Consider the following 23,456-nt stretch of genomic DNA (forward strand, 5'->3'; position numbering starts at 1 on the left):
TCAAAGGGGCAATTTCAGAAGCATACTGGTGGCATAATTCAAGTCGGGCCAGACAAATAACAAATCTATTATACAGAACTGGTCCCTCTCTGTAAGAAAAAGTTGATTTTAGCCTGGCCCAAGTTCATTTTATACCTAAAATCTAACTGCCAACATGGCACACTCAGCAATGGTGCACATGAAAATTCATTCAAAGGGGCAATTTCAGAAGCATACTGGTGGCATAATTCAAGTCGGGCCAGACAAATAACAAATCTATTATACAGAACTGGTCCCTCTCTGTAAGAAAAAGTTGATTTTAGCCTGGCCCAAGTTCATTTTATACCTAAAATCTAACTGCCAACATGGCACACTCAGCAATGGTGCACATGAAAATTCATTCAAAGGGGCAATTTCAGAAGCATACTGGTGGCATAATTCAAGTCGGGCCAGACAAATAACAAATCCATTATACAGAACTGGTCCCTCTCTGTAAGAAAAAGTTGATTTTAGCCTGGCCCAAGTTCATTTTATACCTAAAATCTAACTGCCAACATGGCACACTCAGCAATGGTGCACATGAAAATTCATTCAAAGGGGCAATTTCAGAAGCATACTGGTGGCATAATTCAAGTCGGGCCAGACAAATAACAAATCTATTATACAGAACTGGTCCCTCTCTGTAAGAAAAAGTTGATTTTAGCCTGGCCCAAGTTCATTTTATACCTAAAATCTAACTGCCAACATGGCACACTCAGCAATGGTGCACATGAAAATTCATTCAAAGGGGCAATTTCAGAAGCATACTGGTGGCATAATTCAAGTCGGGCCAGACAAATAACAAATCCATTATACAGAACTGGTCCCTCTCTGTAAGAAAAAGTTGATTTTAGCCTGGCCCAAGTTCATTTTATACCTAAAATCTAACTGCCAACATGGCACACTCAGCAATGGTGCACATGAAAATTCATTCAAAGGGGCAATTTCAGAAGCATACTGGTGGCATAATTCAAGTCGGGCCAGACAAATAACAAATCTATTATACAGAACTGGTCCCTCTCTGTAAGAAAAAGTTGATTTTAGCCTGGCCCAAGTTCATTTTATACCTAAAATCTAACTGCCAACATGGCACACTCAGCAATGGTGCACATGAAAATTCATTCAAAGGGGCAATTTCAGAAGCATACTGGTGGCATAATTCAAGTCGGGCCAGACAAATAACAAATCTATTATACAGAACTGGTCCCTCTCTGTAAGAAAAAGTTGATTTTAGCCTGGCCCAAGTTCATTTTATACCTAAAATCTAACTGCCAACATGGCACACTCAGCAATGGTGCACATGAAAATTCATTCAAAGGGGCAATTTCAGAAGCATACTGGTGGCATAATTCAAGTCGGGCCAGACAAATAACAAATCCATTATACAGAACTGGTCCCTCTCTGTAAGAAAAAGTTGATTTTAGCCTGGCCCAAGTTCATTTTATACCTAAAATCTAACTGCCAACATGGCACACTCAGCAATGGTGCACATGAAAATTCATTCAAAGGGGCAATTTCAGAAGCATACTGGTGGCATAATTCAAGTCGGGCCAGACAAATAACAAATCTATTATACAGAACTGGTCCCTCTCTGTAAGAAAAAGTTGATTTTAGCCTGGCCCAAGTTCATTTTATACCTAAAATCTAACTGCCAACATGGCACACTCAGCAATGGTGCACATGAAAATTCATTCAAAGGGGCAATTTCAGAAGCATACTGGTGGCATAATTCAAGTCGGGCCAGACAAATAACAAATCCATTATACAGAACTGGTCCCTCTCTGTAAGAAAAAGTTGATTTTAGCCTGGCCCAAGTTCATTTTATACCTAAAATCTAACTGCCAACATGGCACACTCAGCAATGGTGCACATGAAAATTCATTCAAAGGGGCAATTTCAGAAGCATACTGGTGGCATAATTCAAGTCGGGCCAGACAAATAACAAATCTATTATACAGAACTGGTCCCTCTCTGTAAGAAAAAGTTGATTTTAGCCTGGCCCAAGTTCATTTTATACCTAAAATCTAACTGCCAACATGGCACACTCAGCAATGGTGCACATGAAAATTCATTCAAAGGGGCAATTTCAGAAGCATACTGGTGGCATAATTCAAGTCGGGCCAGACAAATAACAAATCTATTATACAGAACTGGTCCCTCTCTGTAAGAAAAAGTTGATTTTAGCCTGGCCCAAGTTCATTTTATACCTAAAATCTAACTGCCAACATGGCACACTCAGCAATGGTGCACATGAAAATTGATTCAAAGGGGCAATTTCAGAAGCATACTGGTGGCACAATTCAAGTCGAGCCAGACAAATATCAAATTCATTATACAGAACTGGTCCCTCTCTTACCCCTTTTCCACCGACCCGGCACGGAGCCTGTTCCGGTTCCCGAACTTGATTTTGAACCGGTACCGCGTGTTTCCACCGGAAAAAAGAGGTTCCAGACAGTGAACTAGCGGGCCAATCTGGCTCCACAGAATACTTGGTTTTTCAGCCCGAACCGTGACGTCAGTCAGTGGGCGTGTCATGTTGTACAGGCTAGCACGTTAGCAACAATGCTATCCGCTGGAGTCTCGTATGGAGCTTATCGCTGCATTTTTATCTTTTAAACTTCACCTGATTAAATGTTTAGCCACTTTGCCGCTGATATTTTCAAAGCGCATTAAAAAAGGTGAATTGTGTGATATGATGTGGTAAAAGTGACCCGGACAGAACGAAACACGCTTAACGTTAATAATAAAGCGTGAAGCTTTTTCAATTCCCCGAGCTGCATAAACACCACACATGTAAATCCAGTTAAACACATAGAGTAGTGTTATTTTAGAGTAGATTTGATGGTTATTTCACACAGATGTTTGTTCGTGTCGTGAAACTTTAATGATGTTTTATCGCTCGAGTCGAGCGCTGAGCAAATCCGCTATTTGTGCCGAGAGTCGCGGTGAAAGCGAAGAGCAAAAGGCATCAGTGAACTAAAGAAAACAACAACTGACACAAACACGTCACGTCTTATTATCACTGACTGTTAGATCTTTTTACATAAAAACCAACATCTGTAACAGCAGAACAAATGCTCGCACATAATCCACACATTCCGCCATGTTATTACTGCTCTAAAATCTTAGTAAGTAACGCCCACCGCTGATGACGGAGGCTTGGTTCTCAAAAACTGGAGGAAACGCACGTCCGTTCTCTACAGAACACCAAGGTTCAGAGAAACCTGAACAGAACCGGTTCTAGAACCATGTTTTTTTTGGTGGAAAAGGGGTATCTGTAAGAAATAATGGTAGTCATTTGCTAGTTTTATTGTTGTATACGGGAAGAAAACGATCAAAAAGAATAGCCATAACTACCAGACAATTTCCCAATGCTAGGTAAGAACATGTTGAGGTACAGCGGTTTGTCTAAAACAAGATGATTAAAGAGGATACATAAACAATGTATTAAATATTTCACATTTGTTTCAACCTACAAAGAGAATTAAAAAAAATATATTCCTCTGCACAAGATATCTGATTTGGAGGTATGAAATTAGTTGTCCTTCCTGAGAGAAGAGGGCTAGATCTGGCCAGATGCTGAAATAGGCTTTGAAAATACCAATGGAAATTGAGTTTGAGGAATAAATTTTTCATGAATGGAATCACAATTGGCAGGTCAGTGTAAAACAAGATTTTTGTACAGGGAAAAACCTTATCGTGACGGACTTATTGTTTGTCTGTCTATGCATGAATAATGCCTTCAGTATAGTTTTTAAACGTCTTTAAAATACAATCTTAAATTACACTAGATGTAGCATGTTGCAATTTTCATGTGCACCATTGCTGAGTGTGCCATGTTGGCAGTTAGATTTTGGGTATAAAATGAACTTGGGCCAGGCTAAAATCAACTTTTTCTTACAGAGAAGGACCAGTTCTGTATAATGGATTTGTTATTTGTCTGGCCCGACTCAATCAGTTCCGCTCAATTAATTCATTTTGCTGGATCGGTTCAAATGAATCGGTTCATCAGTACTGAATCATGTGTGGTGCTAACAGTTAGCGGAGCAGCTAATAGTTTGTGTGTTTAAATAAAACTGGACTTAAAGCTCCTCAAATCCTCACAGTGATGTTTTATTATGAACTCTAGTTTTATTATTAATTAGAATGTGGTTATAATTAAATATAAGGGTTATAATTAAATACATATTTTACTTACAGATGAGGCTCTACAGTACAAACACAGCAGCTTCTTGTTCTTCTTATGATGTTTAATGGCGGTTGGCAGAACAACTTAAGACGCACCAGCGCCACCAACTGGACTGGAGTTGAACAGCAGCTTAGCAGTAAAACATCTCCATTAGCACATCTGTATTAGTGGTGTGCGATACTGCTAAATTTGGTATCGATCCGACAGCAAGTAAATACAGGGCCAGTATCGCCGATATCGATCCGATACCGATACTTTGTACTTACTTTCATGTAGGGAAGAGCAGTGTATCATGATTTATGAGATGAATGACTAATAAATGATTTTGTGTTTATTAGTTCATCATGTGCAGTGAAAACCCACTACGGTTTGTAGGTGAATAAAAAGTAATTTTATTAATGTAATAAACTAATGAAGTCTGGGAAACAATTATATAATAAGAAACATAATTCCCCCTCTCATTGTACACTCTGGCTTTTTGTAAAATAAAGTACAGAAAAAGTTCCGGGAGTCTCCAGCATATACATAGCGGCTTCCTGAATCCCGCAAGTCAGATAAAATCTCCCGAAATCTAAAACGAGTGGCCAAGAGCGCACATAAATCTATGATTAAATATACAATCTATTGCACTATGTAGGGAACATAAATCTATTATCTTGCACACTATCTAGTGCACAGTACACATTAATTTCTTTGTGACGTAAACAGTTAGTTTAGTAGCTCAGTTAGCAGCTCCTAAAAGTTCTGTTATCACCCAAATACTTTGCTGTGTGTGAGAGGTTTTTAGCTTTTCTTTTTAGCTCCCTGAAATGAGTTTTTGCAGCTTGGGATGTCTGACATGTTAACTTCCATTTATTCATCCAGCTTAAATACCATAAACACTACATAAAACATGTGGAGTTAATGGTGTAATTATTAACCTTTGTACTGGGTTCTTTGTTTGTTGTTCCATGGTGTAATGGTTAGCACTCGGGACTCGGGAGTTCAAGTCTCAGTGGAACCTGGTTTTATTTAGGTAAAAACACTGTTATCAATGCTGAGAAGACAATAGTGTTTCACATAAGACTGCTCTATGCCAAATTAGAACACAAAGTGGCAAGTCATTGTTTACAGCGAAATCTACCGGCCAACTGCGTCCTGAACTTAGTGCAATTTTCCAACAGTGGAACGTTTTGTTGTGATGTTGATACTTGGGTTTCAATGTTTAACTAAAATTACTTTTATTTAGTGTTCAAAACTTCTAAATTACCTCAGTTTTTTAAAATTGATTTCAGTCAATTATATCAATCGCGTAAGTTTAAATATAAATAACTTAAGATGTAAAAGTAAAGTCTAAGGTTGTGTTTATTTTTCTTTTTTGTTGTGGTGTTAGGATTCCATGGTGTAATGGTTAGCACTCTAGACTCTGAATCCAGTGATCTGAGTTCAAATCTCGGTGGGACCTTACTGCTTTTATTTGGGGCCCGGTGTGAGGTCCAAGATTGTGAAACATTAGCAGTTTCAGGATGGTAGCATTCAGCGCATGTGCAGTTAGGGCTGGGCGATTTTCATGATTAATTCGGTTAATTCGCATGAACGTTTTTACCCGATGTTAGAATGTGACAATCGCGATTGTTTACATACTTTATATTTTAAAATACCAACATGTCACGAAGCAGAAACTGACCAGACGCTCGCGGAATATACAGTGTATCACAAAAGTGAGTACACCCCTCACATTTCTGCAAATATTTTATTATATCTTTTCATGGGACAACACTATAGAAATAAAACTTGGATATAACTTAGAGTAGTCAGTGTACAACTTGTATAGCAGTGTAGATTTACTGTCTTCTGAAAATAACTCAACACACAGCCATTAATGTCTAAATGGCTGGCAACATAAGTGAGTACACCCCACAGTGAACATGTCCAAATTGTGCCCAAAGTGTCAATATTTTGTGTGACCACCATTATTATCCAGCTCTGCCTTAACCCTCCTGGGCATGGAATTCACCAGAGCTGCACAGGTTGCTACTGGAATCCTCTTCCACTCCTCCATGATGACATCACGGAGCTGGTGGATGTTAGACACCTTGAACTCCTCCACCTTCCACTTGAGGATGCGCCACAGGTGCTCAATTGGGTTTAGTCCATCACCTTTACCTTCAGCTTCCTCAGCAAGGCAGTTGTCATCTTGGAGGTTGTTTTCGAAGGGAGGGGATCATGCTCTGTTTCAGAATGTCACAGTACATGTTGGAATTCATGTTTCCCTCAATGAACCGCAGCTCCCCAGTGCCAGCAACACTCATGCAGCCCAAGACCATGATGCTACCACCACCATGCTTGACTGTAGGCAAGATACAGTTGTCTTGGTACTTCTCACCAGGGCGCCGCCACACATGCTGGACACCATCTGAGCCAAACAAGTTTATCTTGGTCTCGTCAGACCACAGGGCATTCCAGTAATCCATGTTCTTGGACTGCTTGTTTTCAGCAAACTGTTTGCTGACTTTCTTGTGCGCCAGCTTCCTTCTGGGATGACGACCATGCAGACCGAGTTGATGCAGTGTGCGGTGTATGGTCTGAGCACTGACAGGCTGACCTCCCACGTCTTCAACCTCTGCAGCAATGCTGGCAGCACTCATGTGTCTATTTTTTAAAGCCAACCTCTGGATATGACGCCGAACACGTGGACTCAACTTCTTTGGTCGACCCTGGCGAAGCCTGTTCCGAGTGGAACCTGTCCTGGAAAACTGCTGTATGACCTTGGCCACCATGCTGTAGCTCAGTTTCAGGGTGTTAGCAATCTTCTTATAGCCCAGGCCATCTTTGTGGAGAGCAACAATTCTTTTTCTCACATCCTCAGAGAGTTCTTTGCCATGAGGTGCCATGTTGAATATCCAGTGGCCAGTATGAGAGAATTGTACCCAAAACACCAAATTTAACAGCCCTGCTCCCCATTTACACCTGGGACCTTGACACATGACACCAGGGAAGGACAACGACACATTTGGGCACAATTTGGACATGTTCACTGTGGGGTGTACTCACTTATGTTGCAGCTATTTAGACATTAATGGCTGTGTGTTGAGTTATTTTCAGAAGACAGTAAATCTACACTGCTATACAAGCTGTACACTGACTACTCTAAGTTATATCCAAGTTTCATGTCTATAGTGTTGTCCCATGAAAAGATATAATGAAATATTTGCAGAAATGTGAGGGGTGTACTCACTTTTGTGATACACTGTATATCAGGGAAAGTTTAATATAAAAAGGCAAAACAGTGTACAAAATCAGGTAGAGTCCAAAACCAGCGAAAACCAAAACAGTAAACGGAAAACAACACGGATGACACACGGTAACGGTTAGATTCAGTAATAAGGAGCACAAACACGATCGGCAAAACGAGACACAAACAGAAGAGTTTAATTAAGATTCACTGAATCAAACACCGCTGAACTGAATCAAAATACGGAGCTGATGAGCGCGATTACTGTAATTGAGTCGTTTTTTGTGTACTTGTATTTTTTAAAGTAGATTTTACAACCTGTAATTTTACTTTTACTTAAGGAAGTTTTGTACTAAGAATTGTAATTCGCTACATTTTAAATCACATCCTTTACTGAGTAAAGAAATCGCGTCTGGGAAACTGCTGCAGTGAATTCTGCGATAGGGAGTCGGATCTTTTGTCTCGGTTCCTTTTAAAGAGCCGTATGTATGTAACGACTCCCAAATGCGCGAATCGGTTCCTTTATTTTGGCTTAAAGGGCCGTTCAATAGAATCGAACCATTCTACGACACATAATGGTGGTTAATACAGTTTGAAAGTTTTATGGGACTAAAACGACACATTACTAGGGGTGTGCTATATCGTATCGTTCACGATAATACCGGTATAATTTTTAAAACGATACAAAAAGTACCATATCGTAATAAAAGCGATATTCTGCATACCTTACGTAATGACGTCACACAGCTACGCAAATGGCGTACGTTCGTTACGTGGGTCATTTGGGTACAGTAACGAGTATGAAGAAACGCGGCTCTGCGGTGCAGGAGCTCGTTCCAAAAACTCCAAGTCCACCATAAATTAATCTTTGGCAACCCAAACCCCAATCACAGATTGCCGGCAGCTTTTTGCGGAAGTATTTCTGCACGCAGGTTTACACAGGGACGCAATTCAACAGCGCACCTCCACCAGACAGTGCAGGAATACTCTCAACATTAATGTCCACCAGTACTAATACTACTACTGTACTTAATAGTAATTGTGGCGCGCTACGAGTTCCAGTGTGTATATATATATATATATTACTTGTTATGGAAAACAGAAAGAGAAAAAAAGCTTATTATTAGTATGCGGTTGTTCGTGATGTAATTCTACATGACACTCACTGCCTGTATAGGTAAATGAGTGAGTGACCACATAAAAAAATCAGTTTCTGTGCGACCCCTGTGTGAGCGATGGTCTCAGTCTGGCCACCCCTATGGAAATAGCCTGACTTTGCCATTACATTATGTTACATTATTTTTACTGCAAAGACAAAATAAAGAAAAGTGTGTGTAATTCTTACATACTTCCTACATTTTTTACGATGTGTTAACTTACATTAATTCTAAATAAAACCTGAACATAATTTTTTTGCAATAGTGTTTTCTCGAAATAAATAAAATATTTTTCAGTGTTTCATTATATCGCCAAAAATATCGTTATCGCAAAAAAAACCCCTGAAATATCGTGATATTATTTTAGGGCCATATCGCCCACCACTACACATTACACATCTTTAAATGTTTAAAATGTTGTATCCACCTCCCAAATCACAAGAGGACAAAATGTACTCAACACAGTACAGGCTCGTGTTCCTTTTAAGACACCTGTAAATAACTTTTTGTAGTTTTTTTTTCCTAATGTAAGGGGTTCTGCTGAACATTATTTAAAATAAAAGCTGTTTGTGAGCTATTCTTAGATATAGATAGATATGGATATAGATAATTTAGATCTATTTTGTTTTAATTATTGTGATATTGTTATTGTTATAAAGTTTGAGTCCCTTAAAAGGATAATTATAGGTGGTGCTGTTACTATGTTAGCACTTCTGCAGCATTTAATTACAATGCAAGCAATTTGAGTCTTATTTTAATTGAATTTTGCAGGAACAAAAAAAAAATCAAAATCGTAATCGACAATCGACAATCGGGTATAATTTTAAAATAATCGAGGTTTTTTTTTTTTTGGGCAAAATCGCCCAGCCCTACGTGCAGTACAACAGAGAGTTTAGAGTCACCTTAAATGACATGTTAATTTCCATCCATTCATCCAGCTTGAATATCATAATAGCACTAGTAGTGTTATAGTGTTCCACATGTGACTGCTCCATCCCAAAATATAATCGCAAATCATTGTTTACAGCGCCATCTAAAATGACTAATTATTAACTTTTGGGCTTAAGTAGGACCTCACTGTGTGGTTCCATGGTGTAATGGTTAGCACTCTGGACTTTGAATCCAGTCATCCGAGTTCAAATCTCGGTGGAACCTGATTTTATTTAGGTAAAAACACTGTTATCAATGCTGAGTAGAGAATAGTGTTCCACATGTGACTGCTCTATGCCAAATTGTAACACCAAAAGGCAAATCATTGTTTACAGCGGTATTATATATTTACACTTAATATTATATATATATACACTCAATATTATATATATATACACTCAATATTACATATATACACTCAATATTATATATATACACTCAATATTACATATATACACTCAATATTATATATATACACTCAATATTACATATATACACTCAATATTATATATTTACACTTAATATTATATATATGTATATTGATGCAGGCGGTGGTTCATCATACAAAACGATCAGCTTCTATACAAGAAGAGGTTTAAGGTAGGTCACATGACTTCACATGATCCAAATCAGCTCTGTGAAATACCCATAATGCACAGCGGCCGTACGCCTCTCATAATTCTGGTGCATCACAGCAGTGCTGGACTGCATCCCAAACCGTCTCCGTCGTGTTTACATCTGGGACGATTTCACCGGCGTTTATATCATCGACTGTATAAATAAGAAGGTTTTATGTTCTATTCCCCAGCTTGACTTCACGGTGCTGGTGGAAGACCTGCAGCACTGTTCAGTCCAGAGCTGCGAGGACGCCGGGCGACGCTTCTGCTTCCGGGTGGACACGCCCACAAGGTAAGTCCAGATCTATAATCATCAGAGATAGACAGACAGATGATCAATAGACAGACAGACAAATATTAGACAGACAAATAGATGATCAATAGACAGGCAATAGACAGACAAGATGATTGATAGACAGATAGATAGACAGACAGATAGTTGATTAATAGACATGATTAATAAACAGACAGACAGACAGATGTTAGATAGACAGATGGAAAGACAGGAAGATAGATTATAGATAATCGAAAGACAGACAGATATAGACACACTTAGATAGATGATCAATAGACAGATCGATAGTCACACTATTTATCTATCTGTCTATCCATCTGTCTGTCTGAATGTCTGTCTATCTATCTGTTTATCTATCTACTCAATCTGTCTGTCTGTCTGCATCCTATATAATCTGTATCTATCACCGTGTGTGTACAGGAGCTGTACGTTCCAGGCCGACTGTGAGGCAGGTAGACGGGCGTGGATCAGCGCCATTCAGAACCTGACTGAGAGAGAAGGAACAGTCAGGAGTGAGGTGAATTATCATCACCACTATACTACAGATGTAGCTGTTTGGGTTCCTCTGCTCATGAATGAGATACATGTAGGATGAAACAAGAAGAGGCCAAATCAGTAATAATAATAACATGTCTCCTGTGGGCAGCAGGTAGAAGTTCCATGCGTTGTACCCAAGACAGACGACACCACAGAGGGAACGTCACGTGTGGTTGAGGACGTCTCTGAGCTGCACAAGTGCTATGAGGTTTACAAAACCATTGGATCAGGTAACTGGTACCACTTTCAGTCGTCTCTCTGCCTTTGTGTAACACAGATGTGCATCTTTTAAAACCTGACTTAATATTTTTTAATTCAATCGTTCTTCAGGTGGTTATGCGACGGTCAAGCTCGGCAGGCACATTCAGACTCAAGAGCCAGTGGCTATCAAGATCCTGGAGAAGAAAGAGCTCGGGGTTAGTTTCAGCAAAACCGTCTGTTAAAGACGGACGTGTCTCAGTTTCCAAACGTTTGTTCCTCCTAATTCTGATTTGAAAAGTCATAAAACTGTTCCGGTTTCATCCCCATTGCAGGATGAGTTGTCTGATTTGAGGATAGAGATTGAAGCCCTGAAGAACCTCAATCATCAGCACGTGTGCCGCTTGTACCAAGTCATGGAGACTGCTGACCAGATCTACATGGTGCTTGAGGTACCATCAGTGGTTGGAAACTATCAGATTTGATTTAATCTCTGGATTTACGATGATTTGCTGCTCACTTGACTCGCTCTCTCCTCCAGTTTTGTCCGGGTGGCGATCTGTTCGACCACATCGATAGTAACGACAGGTTGTCGGAGGAGGATCTTCCGTCAGATCGTCTCGGCGCTGGCCTACGTCCACAGCCAGGGATATGCCCACCGTGACCTTAAACCAGTGCGTCAGCCAAACGATTTCCACTTATACTTTGTGCTCTTTCTTTGTTAGTGCTTGGACATGACGTGTTTTATTTTGACTCTCAGGAAAACATGATGCTGGATGAGAAGAACAACATCAAGCTCATCGACTTTGGTCTCTGTGCCAAACCAGAGGTTCGTGTCTCTCTTAAGACTGTAGTGTATACTTAAATCAAGCATACCATTCAGAGAGTCTAGTAAGGTGCTGTGCTCACCCCCATCCATCATGCTAAAGCCTTGCACACATGGTGTCCACAATTAGTTTCAGTGATCAGTTAGATGAACAGGACATCACAGAGCCATGCTGGTTCAGTTTGTGTGTTGTGTTGCAGATGCGAGTCAACAGTTGGACCTTCGGTTGATAGAAATCTGTTTTGTTGTAGGGTGGATTGGGTACTGCTCTGATTGAGGGCTGTGGAACGCCTCCCTACTTGGCACCAGAAATCATTGATGCGCAACCCTATCTTGGTGCAGAGGTAGGTGTGTGTGGGGTGTGTCCCCAGGTTATTCCTGATAAACTTCAATTGAAAAGTCTCCAAATCCAAGGTGTTCAGTCCCCTCTGTAGCCCCATTCATGAGTTATTCTATGAGGTCTGGATGAGGGGACTGACCAGGGTAAAGCATGGTTAAAAAAGACAATGAATATGTGTGTGTGTGTGTGTTTTAGGCAGATGTTTGGAGCTTGGGTGTTGTCCTATATGACATGCTGTGTGGCTACCTCCCGTTCGATGGTGACAACTTTGTGGAGCTCCATGAACAAATCACTGTAAGTCTTGGAACTACAATGAAACACCATTGGCATACACGTCTTGTTACGATTATGAAATTGAATCCATTATTTAATGATCAGCAGCATGTTAAACATACAGTAAAAGTAACAGTAATGGCTTGTGGTGATGTCCTTTGATCATATGTGATTGTTTTGCTCTGTGTTTCCTCAGAAAGGACATTTTGACACTCCTGACTGGCTGTCTCCTGGTTCTGTACTGCTGATTAAGGAGATGCTGCAGGTGTGTGTTTATGGTGTGTTTAATGTGAGCAAAGTGGGTGTGTGTTTCTCTGTGGGCTTCATCACCTGAAGTTCTTGTATCTTGTCCTGTAGGTGGTTCCAGAGCGGCGCATAAAGGTGGAGCATCTGCTGGATCATGAGTGGGTAATGAAGGGGTACAGCAGCCCTGTGGAATAGCACAGCACATGCCAGGTACAACATCCACCCTAGACGTAGTACAGTGACATGATGGAGATCCACTGTACATAAGATTGTATCTTTATTATCTTACATACTCATGTATTTGTGTCTGTGTGTGTGTGTGTTTGTGTCTCAGCTGGATCATCTAGATGAGGAGAGCATCACCGAGATGGCTGTGATGTTCAGACAGTCCAACCAAAGCACCAAGCAGCTGGTGTCTGAGGTACATTTCAGTACTTGTATCTGCATCAACACAGATGCTAAAATGTAGACACATATTTATTAATACTGAGGTTCTTGTGCTCCATCTAAAAGAGATATGTGTGTGTGTGTGTGTGTGTGTGTGCAGTGGAAGTTTGATCAGACCACAGCTACGTATCCTTTGCTCTTGAGAAGGAAGCAGCGCAGTAGTCCAGTGTGTAGCTGAGCGGACGTGTAAGAAATCCAGGTAACATTCCCACAATCAGTGTATTTTACCTGATAAACGCTGCTCTACATGCTCATCTGTCCAAACACTACAGCTTCCGGAATGTTCCTACATCTCTTCTTGTTTTATTTAGCAGGAGACGTCGTCGGCGCATCAAGGAGGGGCGATGGTGGAGCCGTCCAATCAGGACACGTTACATCTCAATTTCACATTTCAGTGATTGTTGCAGCTATTTCTCTCTAACCCATCCTCTCTCTCTCTCTTCTTTTACCAGAACGATGCATTTTGGGTATCTGTGTGTGACTGGTTAGAGGAACTCCACTGAGGTGCCGCCCTTGTTGATCCACACAGCTGTATGAGAAGTGTAGAACATGGATGACCAGGATCAACAAGCATCAAAATCTTATAACATTAAATAATAAATAAATAAACTCACTGAATATATGAAGGTGCATGGATGTTCATTTTTACAATAGCAACACAACGTTTCCGACATGTTACAGAACATTGAACTCAGCAGTGAAGATACAGACCTACTGTCAGCTCACTCAGAGCAGCCTGAGATTGTTACCCTAAAACTTAATGAACTCATATCTCCTAAAGAGACAGTACACTATTAACAACCATTTTATAATACACGAGGTCCAGTTACAAAATACACTATATTGCCAAAAGTATTCACTCACCCATCCAAATCATTGAATTCAGGTGTTCCAATCACTTCCATGGCCACAGGTGTATTAAACCAAGCACCTCGCTTTGTCGCTCTTAGGAGCTCAGTGAATTCCAGCGTGGTACTGTGATGCCACCTGTGCAACAAGTCCAGTCGAGAAATTTCCTCACTACTAAATATTATACAGTCGACTGTCAGTGGTATTATAACAAAGTGGAAGTGTTTGGGAACAAAGTGGTACCACGTAAAATGACAGAGCGGGTCAGCGGATTCTGAGGCTCATAGTGCACAGAGGTCGGCAACATTCTGCTGAGTCAATCGCTACAGACCTCCAAACTTCATGTGGCCTTCAGATGAGCTCAAGAACAGTGTGTAGAGCTTCATGGAATGGGTTTCCATGGCCAAGCAGCGGCATCCAAGCCTTACATCACCAAGCGCATGGACTAAAGCATGCCGCCACCGGACTCTAGAGCAGTGGAGACGTGTTCTCTGGAGTGATGAATCACGCTTCTCTACCTGGCAATTCAATGGAGTTTGGGTTTGGCGGTTGCCAGGAGAACAGTACTTGTACAAGTTTGGTGGAGGGGGGATTATGGTGTGGGGGTGTTTTTCAGGAGTTGGGCTTGGCCCCTTAGTTCCAGTGAGAGAAACTCTTAATGCTTCAGCATACCAAGAGATTTTGGACAATTTCATGCTTCCAACTTTGTGGGAACAGTTTGGGGATGGCCCTTTCTTGTTCCAACATTACTGCGCACCAGTGCACAAAGCACAAAGTCCTTAAAGACGTGGATCAGCCAGTTTGGTGTGGAAGAACTTGACTGGTCTCAACCTGATAGAACACCTTTGGGATGAATTAGAGTGGAGACTGTGAGCCAGGCCTTCTCGTACAACATCAGTGTCTGACCTCACAAATGCACTTCTGGAAGAATGGTCAAAAATTCCCATAAACACACTCCTAAACCTTGTGGAAAGCCTCTCAGAGGAGTTGAAGCTGTTATAGCTGCAAAGGGTGGCCAACATCATATTAAACCCGGTGGATTAAGAATGGGACGTCACTCAAGTTTTCTGTTATTCCTCAAAGAAATTGATTGAAGTCAGGATTTCTCGTTGTGATGTTTTGCTTTAATCTTCACTGTAAGTGCGCAGACTCTTAAATGGTTTTTGTGCTGCCATGCAGCTGGGTGAATGGAGTTAGTGTAGAATCATGTACAAAGATCTAAAGGAAGAATAGGTTAACTGGCCGGTTAGCTCATTTGGTTAGTGCGTGGTGCTTATTAACTTCAAGGTTGCGGGTTCGATCCCCATATGGGCCACCCCTACTTTAACGATTAAAGGTAGCATGGTTGAGAGAGAGTCAGGTGAGCATGTGCTGCGTGTCAGGACTTTCTAACCTGAATATTTTAATCAATAAAAGTAAGAATACCACCCTGTTCTTCTGCCATCTTCAATTCTGGCTTCATTTCACCTAATGAACGTGGCATGACCTTTATAAATGCTTACAATCCATTTCATCAATGGCAATAAAAAAAAAAAGAACTGCTGTGTAATTGAGTGAATTCTTGCACTGCACATGGCAGAAGACTAAAAGAAATTTAGACCGTGTAGAATAAAAGTATTAGGAAAGTATGAGGTTAAAAGCATCAGCTTTTATTTATTCTTAAAAGAAAAATACATGAACCTCAGTCATCTCACACGAAGATCTGTTCTGCTCAACAACAGTAAAGCTCTCCATCGTTTCTGTGTGGCAGCTCCATAACTGAAGGGCTGTCAGTGTGGAGTGCTGCTCCATCCCAAAATATAATCGCAAATCATTGTTTACAGCGCCATCTAACAGCCAACTTGCTCTTAAATTACTAATTATTAACTTTTGGGCTTAAGTCAGACCTCACTGTGTGGTTCCATGGTGTAATGGTTAGCACTCTGGACACAAATCCAGAGTGAAAGCCAAAAAGAAAAATACACACACACACACACACACACACACACAACTTCAGACTTTACTTTTACATCTCAGATTTTTTTAACTTACGTGATTGATATAATTCTGAGCTAATTTAGAAGTTTTCAGTCAGTAAACAAGAGTAATTTTAGTTAAACATTGCCACCCAAGTATCAAAATAACAAACTATTCCACTGTTAAACTGCACTGAGTTAAGTTTAGGACCCAGTTGGCCGGTAGATGGCGCTGTAAACAATGATTTGCCTTTTGGTGTTACAGTTTGGCATAGAGCAGTCATATGTGGAACACTATTCTCTACTCAGCATTGATAACAGTGTTTTTACCTAAATAAAACCAGGTTCCACCGAGATTTGAGCTCGGATCACTGGATTCAAAGTCCAGAGTGCTAACCATTACACCATGGAACCACACAGTGAGGTTTTACTTAAGCCCAAAAGTTAATAATTAGTCATTTAAGAGCAAGTTGGCTGTTAGATGGCGCTGTAAACAATGATTAGCGATTATATTTTGGGATGGAGCAGTCACATGTGGAACACTATAACACTACTAGTGCTATTATGATATTCAAGCTGGATGAATGGATGGAAATTAACATGTCATTTAAGGTGACTCTAAACTAGCACATTGTGTCAATCTTGGACCTCACACCGGGCCCTGAATAAAAGCAGTAAAGTCCCACCGAGATTTGAACTCGGATCACTGGATTCAGAGTCCAGAGTGCTAACCATTACACCATGGAACCTTGACGCCAAGAAAACTAAACGTAATGATTAGCCATTGCTGAATAAATTAAACAAAAAAGAAAAATAAACACAACTTCAGACTTTACTTTTACATCTCAACTTATTTAAACTACATGATTGATATAATTGACTGAAATCAATAGAAAAAACTGAGGTAATTTAGAAGTTTTAAACACTAAATAAAAGTAATTTTAGTTAAACATTGCCACCCGAGTATCAAAATCACAACAACACGTTCCACTGTTGGAAAATGGCACTAAGTAAAAAAAGACTTGCCACTTTTTTTGTTCTAATTTGGCATAGAGCAGTCATATGTGAAACACTATTTATTCTCTACTCAGCATTGATAACAGTGTTTTTACCTAAATAAAGCCAGGTTCCACCGAGATTTGAACTTGGATCACTGGATTCAGAATCCACAGTGCTAACCATTACACCATGGAAGCACAAAAGATAAACAATTCAGCACAAAGGTTAATAATTACACCATTAACTCCACATGTTTAACGTAGTGTTGATGGTATTTAAGCTGGATGAATAGATGGTAGTTAACATGTCAGATATCCCAAGTTGCAAAAACTCATTTCAGGACAAAAAAAAGCTAAAACCCACTCCCACACAGCAAAGGATATGGGTGATAACCACATTTTTTGGAGTTGCTAACTGAACTGTGTACTAAAAGAAATTTAGACCGTGTAGAATAAAAGTATTAGGAAAGTATGAGGTTAAAAACATCAGCTTTTATTTATTCTTAAAAGAAAAATACATGAACCTCAGTCATCTCACACGAAGATCTGTTTTGCTCAACAACAGTAAAGTTCTCCATCTTTTCTGTGCGGCAGCTCCATAACTGAAGGGCTGTCAGTGTAGAATCGTGTTTGTGGGTACATGCCCTGTCCTTGCACCCCGGCTGGTTAGCTCAGTTGGTTTGAACGTGGTGCTAATAACGCCAAGGGCGTTGGTTCAAGCCCTGTGCGAGCCACACCCACTTTAGGACTTAAACTAACAAACAAGTGCTCTTCCTCTAACTAGCAGGTTCTATTGACCTGGGCTTCAAATGTTGTCTCTGACAAGTGTGAGTTATTTTTAATGCCCCTCTCATTCAGGTCAGAAACATGTGATTATTGCAATTTGCCAAACTTAATTACCCTGCTGTAAAAGTTAGCAAGTCATGTGACCCATGTGTACCGTCCAATGAAACAGCTGTGCGCGTGTCTCTGTGGTGCAATCGGTTAGTGCGTTTGGCTGTTAACCGAAAGGTTGGTGGTTTAAGCCCACCCAGGGACAAGTGTCTTTTATTGCACAACCATGTCTTTTGATGAAACGGATATGAGACACAACAACAACGTGTAGTCCAACAGAAATATTGGAAATGAGTAACTGAAAAACATCCAGTAAACAACAGTCCTACAAGCACAAACATCCACCTGATAAGTCACCGGAGACTGGCTGTCCAAAGTGGAAGAATGACCTTTTGGTTTCTGTAGACATTAAATGAAGATACTAACCCAACGTGGGGCTCGAACCCACGACCCTGAGATTAAGAGTCTCATGCTCTACCGACTGAGCTAGCCGGGCTTAAGCAGTGTGTCAGGACAGACAGCTCATGGATCAGACCATCAGAGAGATGTAGGTTTAATTCACTAACATCACGACCAGATTAAGAACTAATTCAAGAACTAAGTTCAAAATAATCAACAGAAACAGACTTAGGCTGCGTCCGAAATCGCATACTTACCGAGTACGTACTAGACTGGAGGAAGTATGCACCACTCGGCCGGTAAAGAAGTACGTACCGCCATCTTACCAACGTCAAGTGACCATAGTTACAGACCGCATGCTCATTTCAAGCTCGACTCGCCAAAATTTTGGGTATTTATCGTCTTTATTTGCGCCACTTACTGATTAATCTATAGTCATGTATCCCGACTCCACATTGAGACGGCAGAGAGTAGTAAATCTCAGAAGAGAACTAAGAAAGTAATTGATTTTTTACCTCAGAGATAATGTAAGTACTGCTAACCTCTTTAGCAACAGTATACTACATTACCATGATTAGACTACTACAATAAAAATCGTCTGTGCACGACATTGTGCACAAAATGAGTAGGGCTGTCAGAGGGCTCGTCAGGAGGATCATCACCCTACCAACTGGTGATGAACTAGAGTGTGTAGGAGCTGGGTTTGCCCACTTGGCCGGATCCGAATGTTTTAGAGTGGCAGTTGGTGCTACTGATGGGTGCCACATTCGAATAAAACCTTCGTCTGCCAACGCACAGTGCTACCTAAACAGGAAGCTGTTCCACTCAATTCAGCTTCAAGCCATCTGTGACCACCTGGGGAAGTTCAGAGACATTTTTGTTGGTTATCCTGGGTCGATTCATGATGCAAGGGCACTAAAGAACAGCCCTGTGTATAAAGAGGGCTTATACCCACCTGCAGGACGATACATTTTTGGGGATGGGGGTTATCCCTGCATTAATACACCCATCCGGCTCCTGACCCCCTATCGAGAGCCTGTGCAGAACCCTTGAGGTGAGCCCTGTCTTCGCCCCGGAGGTTGTTGCATGCTGTGCGGTGCTCCACAACCTCTGTATCACTCATGGAGACATCATTGAGCCAGAATTAACAGAGGTACATGTTGACCAACCAGAGCCTGTAATTAATGACATGACATCAGGTGAAGATGGAAGAAAGCATCTGGCTGCAGCTGTCTCAGTACCACAGCACAGCATACCAGCTCTTTATGAGCATGATTATATTTAGAAAAATGTTTATGCATTAATTAAAAGTAAAACTTGAATATTTTTTTAATTACAATTTCAAATTTTTACATTTTTTCTATTTTTAATTAAGGTTAAATGAAAAAGAAAATCCTTTATTTCCATTATTTGCCAACACATTTTCTTTCTCACAACATACAATAATACTACAACACTTTTTCATTTTCAATTATTTATTTTTTCATTAGAATCTGTAGGATTTTAATAAACCTTTCCTCTCTCTCTCTCTCTCGCCTCCCTATCTCTCCTTTCCTCCCTCATTCTTGCTTCCTGGTCTCTCCTCTCTCTCTCTCTCGCGTTTCTCGCTCTCGCTTTTCCTCTCTCTGATGTGTCTCTTCTTTCCTCCCTCTCCTCAGCCTCTCTCCATCTTCTCTCCTCGTTCTCTGCTGCTTCTATCTCCCTCTCATTTTCCCTTTCTTCCATCTCCCTCAGATACGCAACTAAATCTTTCTCCCCTCGTCTCTTTTTGGCTGGGGTTTCCATGCTTCTCGAGGATGGTGAAGCTATAGCAGCATCCTGGTCAGATGAGGAAATAAGGGTTGGTGGGCTAATTGATGGTCTCCCACCTATTGCCTCATCCATATCCGTGTACCATTTCCAGGATGCTGCTGTTGCTTCACCACCCTCTGTACTTACCCCAGTAGGTGGACACTTAAGTTCCTACAAGATTCATAACCACAGTAGAAGGACCTTAACTTGTATTACAAATCTTTTCTGATATTTTTACTGAAGATCTTACCAACAAATGAAGCTTACTTTGTAATTTTGTTTGAGGTTCTCCCACTTCTTCTTCACATAAGTGGGAGTCACCTTCCCCTGCAGTTGGTTCTCCAACACAAAGCCTCTACAATATAATGCACATAACAGTTATTAATGTATATAGCATACACTGCTTCAAAAAAAGTTTAGTCATTAAAAGTTTTTAATGCTTTGAAAAAGTTTGCAAAACTTAAATACTAAAACTTGTCTTTATACCACCCTTTGTAATTAATATTATGCATAAGATGTAACACAAATTTTGTTACGTCAAACAAACAGTCACTTACTCAAACCCTTGAACCGCTGCATTCTGTTTTCCAGTGAAGAGGGCCTGGTTGGCCACTCTCCACCGGATAAGATTTTTAGTGTCTTTATCAGACCCTGAAATATCAAACATTAGTTTTAAAAGGGATTTCTAATGTGATTGTGTAGCAACATTACAACAATCATGAATATTTAGCCTCAACAACCCCAAAGCTAGATATATCTACTTTCCTAAAGATAGTTTAGGATAGCCCATCACTAGCATTACAGATAAAATGAAATGAATCTATAGATAGATCATTTATTACAGCAGCTCAATATATATTAATGCAAAGTATTATAGTAAGCAAGTATTAAAGTATGCAAGTATTCAAATTTGCAAGTATTAAAATACAAAAGTATTAAGTACGCATGTAATATTGTACAACATTATGTAGTTAAATACATTGAATAAAAAGTAGTATATCGATTTTATTGTCCTACCAGAATAACAACATTTGAAGCCCAGGTCAATAGGACCTGCTAGTTAGAGAAGTCTCACTTGTTTGTTAGTTTAAGTCCAAAAGGGGGTGTGGCCCCTATGGGGCTCGAACCCACGACCTTGGCGTTATTAGCACCACGCTCTAACCAACTGAGCTAACCGGCCAGTTCATCTGTTCTCTGTTTAGATCTTTGTACATAATTCTACACTAACCCCATTTAACCAGCAGCACAAAAACCATTTGAGATTCTGCACACTTACAGTGAAGATCTGTAAAAATGAGCGGCTCCTAAACTGAGTTTGTTTGTTATTGCACCAGAAATGCAGCAGTTTCATGTTATTTTAATGATCCGAGATCTCAGTCCTACTTCAGACATCACTGTTTAGTCATTTCTTATGTTCAGACTTTCTTAATACACATCTAAGATGTTTTGTGGGTTATGTGTGAACTATCTAAACTATACTGTATTGTGGTACATTTATTCAGTCTTCATCAGTTTAGACCCGCCCGCTTAACCACCAATTTGCCTCCACAGTGAGCCTTTACAGAGAGAGATTTGATTTTTTGTGTGTACCGTCCAATGAAACAGCTGTGCTGTTGGCTGTGCATCTGTCTCTGTGGCGCAGTCGGTTAGCGTGTTCGGCTGTTAACCGAGAGGTTGGTGGTTCGAGCCCACCCAGGGACGTGTGCCTTTTACTGCACAACCATGTCTGATGATCAAACGATTAAACGTCAGTGTATATTATCTGGAAACAGATGCTCTTCATATAGAAATATGCTTTACATTTGCTTGATGGTAATAACTCTTATTGAAGTCTTAGTGAACAATTAAAATATCAATTCAGGTTTTTGGTTCAATTGGGGAAAATATTAACAGTAGCTCAACTTCCTAAAACCCAGAATCTACATGTACAAATCCTATATTCATTCCACAAAGTTCACAAAATACATGATTTAATGAGTGAAAACTTGACGTTTGGAGCCCCTCTGGTGTGCAGGCTGGTACTGTGTATCAGCACTACTTACTGTGTGCAGGACCTGAGTCGTATCTGCTCCAGTCACTGGTTGGTGGCATTAAGCTCAGTCAAGAACTTTAAGAAATATATAGTTTAGATAGTTCACACATATAAGAACCCATAAAACCTCTTAGATGTTTACTATTAGTCCGTTGCAGCTGTTTGAATGGAGTTAGCGTCGAATTATGTACAAAGATCTAAAGAACATACAGGAGAACTGGCCGGTTAGCTCAGTTGGTTCACTAAGTTGATAGTATTTAGCAATGAGCCATTGGAAGCTGGGGGAGTCGATTCTTTTTGATGAAGTCAACATTTTATATGTTATACAAAATACTTAAAAGAGTCGGATCACTATCATTAGCTGTCATGTAAAAATGAATCGCGGGTCAATACAGAGACAAACCATCTCATCTAATACAAAATAGAATAAATAATGTATAACAGTTTAATGATGCACCATACATACAGTGAAACAAAACACAAAACCCCTAAACTTATAAGAAGCTTCACTTAAATAATAAGAATATGTCAAAAATACATCAAATTACCTAAATATTATCTACATAACACATACAGCAAAAACATGTGAATGTGGAAGCATGTGTGTGTATTGTGTATGTGTGTGTGTGCATGTTTATGAATATTAATAGAATAGATACGTATGTTAGACACGTATAGATACATGAAGTGATGTAGACACACATATGAACTCCTTTGCAATAGTAATGATACACTATGTGGCAAAAATTATTTGGACACCTTACCATGAGCTTGTTGGACATCTCATTTAAAAAAACTAACACTATTAAAATCAAGTGACTTCTGTGTGATCATCAGTGACTTGTGATCTCCTGAACAGGTGCACAAACATCAAATCATCTGCTTCAGAGCGACATGCAGGGACGGGCCAACTGAGTCCTGAACTTAGTGCAATTTTCCAACAGTGGAACGTTTTGTTGTGATTTTGATACTTGGGTGGCAATGTTGAACTAAAATTACTTTTATTTAGTGTTTAAAACTTCTAAATTACCTCAGTTTTGTCAATTGATTTCAATCAATTATATCAATCACGTAAGATTAAATCACTTGAGATGTAAAAGTAAAGTCAAAAGTTGTGTGTTTTTGCTTTATTTACTTAGCAAATGGCAAATCATTACGTTTAGTTTTGGTGGTGTCAGGGTTCCATGGTGCAATGGTTAGCACTCTGGACTCTGATTCCAGCGGTCTGGGTTCAAATCTCTGTGGGACCTTACTGCTTTTATTTGGGGTCCAAGATTGAGAAACATTAGCAGTTTCAGGATGGTAGCATGC

At 40.1% G+C, this 23,456-nt stretch overlaps 1 long non-coding RNA gene, 7 other non-coding genes and 1 pseudogene across 8 annotated transcripts; 5 read left to right on the plus strand and 4 right to left on the minus strand.

Annotated features, from left to right (window-relative positions):
- Nucleotides 1–23,456, plus strand: part of LOC134326172 (zinc finger protein 585A-like) — a 64,306-nt pseudogene that overhangs the window by 26,858 nt on the left and 13,992 nt on the right.
- trnaq-uug (transfer RNA glutamine (anticodon UUG)) lies at nucleotides 9,662–9,733 on the plus strand. The gene has a single exon. It is a non-coding gene; the product is annotated as a tRNA-Gln (tRNA).
- Nucleotides 13,197–13,874, plus strand: LOC134326083 (uncharacterized). The gene is made up of 3 exons (XR_010014485.1): nucleotides 13,197–13,261; nucleotides 13,388–13,486; nucleotides 13,599–13,874. It is a non-coding gene; the product is annotated as an uncharacterized LOC134326083 (long non-coding RNA).
- Nucleotides 16,434–16,505, minus strand: trnaq-uug (transfer RNA glutamine (anticodon UUG)). The gene has a single exon. It is a non-coding gene; the product is annotated as a tRNA-Gln (tRNA).
- On the minus strand, nucleotides 16,769–16,840 carry trnaq-cug (transfer RNA glutamine (anticodon CUG)). Its single transcript has one exon. It is a non-coding gene; the product is annotated as a tRNA-Gln (tRNA).
- On the minus strand, nucleotides 18,347–18,419 carry trnak-cuu (transfer RNA lysine (anticodon CUU)). Its single transcript has one exon. It is a non-coding gene; the product is annotated as a tRNA-Lys (tRNA).
- On the minus strand, nucleotides 21,220–21,293 carry trnai-aau (transfer RNA isoleucine (anticodon AAU)). The gene has a single exon. It is a non-coding gene; the product is annotated as a tRNA-Ile (tRNA).
- Nucleotides 21,741–21,814, plus strand: trnan-guu (transfer RNA asparagine (anticodon GUU)). Its single transcript has one exon. It is a non-coding gene; the product is annotated as a tRNA-Asn (tRNA).
- Nucleotides 23,324–23,395, plus strand: trnaq-cug (transfer RNA glutamine (anticodon CUG)). The gene has a single exon. It is a non-coding gene; the product is annotated as a tRNA-Gln (tRNA).

This window comes from Trichomycterus rosablanca, chromosome 14 (assembly GCF_030014385.1).
Source record: "Trichomycterus rosablanca isolate fTriRos1 chromosome 14, fTriRos1.hap1, whole genome shotgun sequence".
NCBI lineage: Eukaryota > Metazoa > Chordata > Actinopteri > Siluriformes > Trichomycteridae > Trichomycterus > Trichomycterus rosablanca.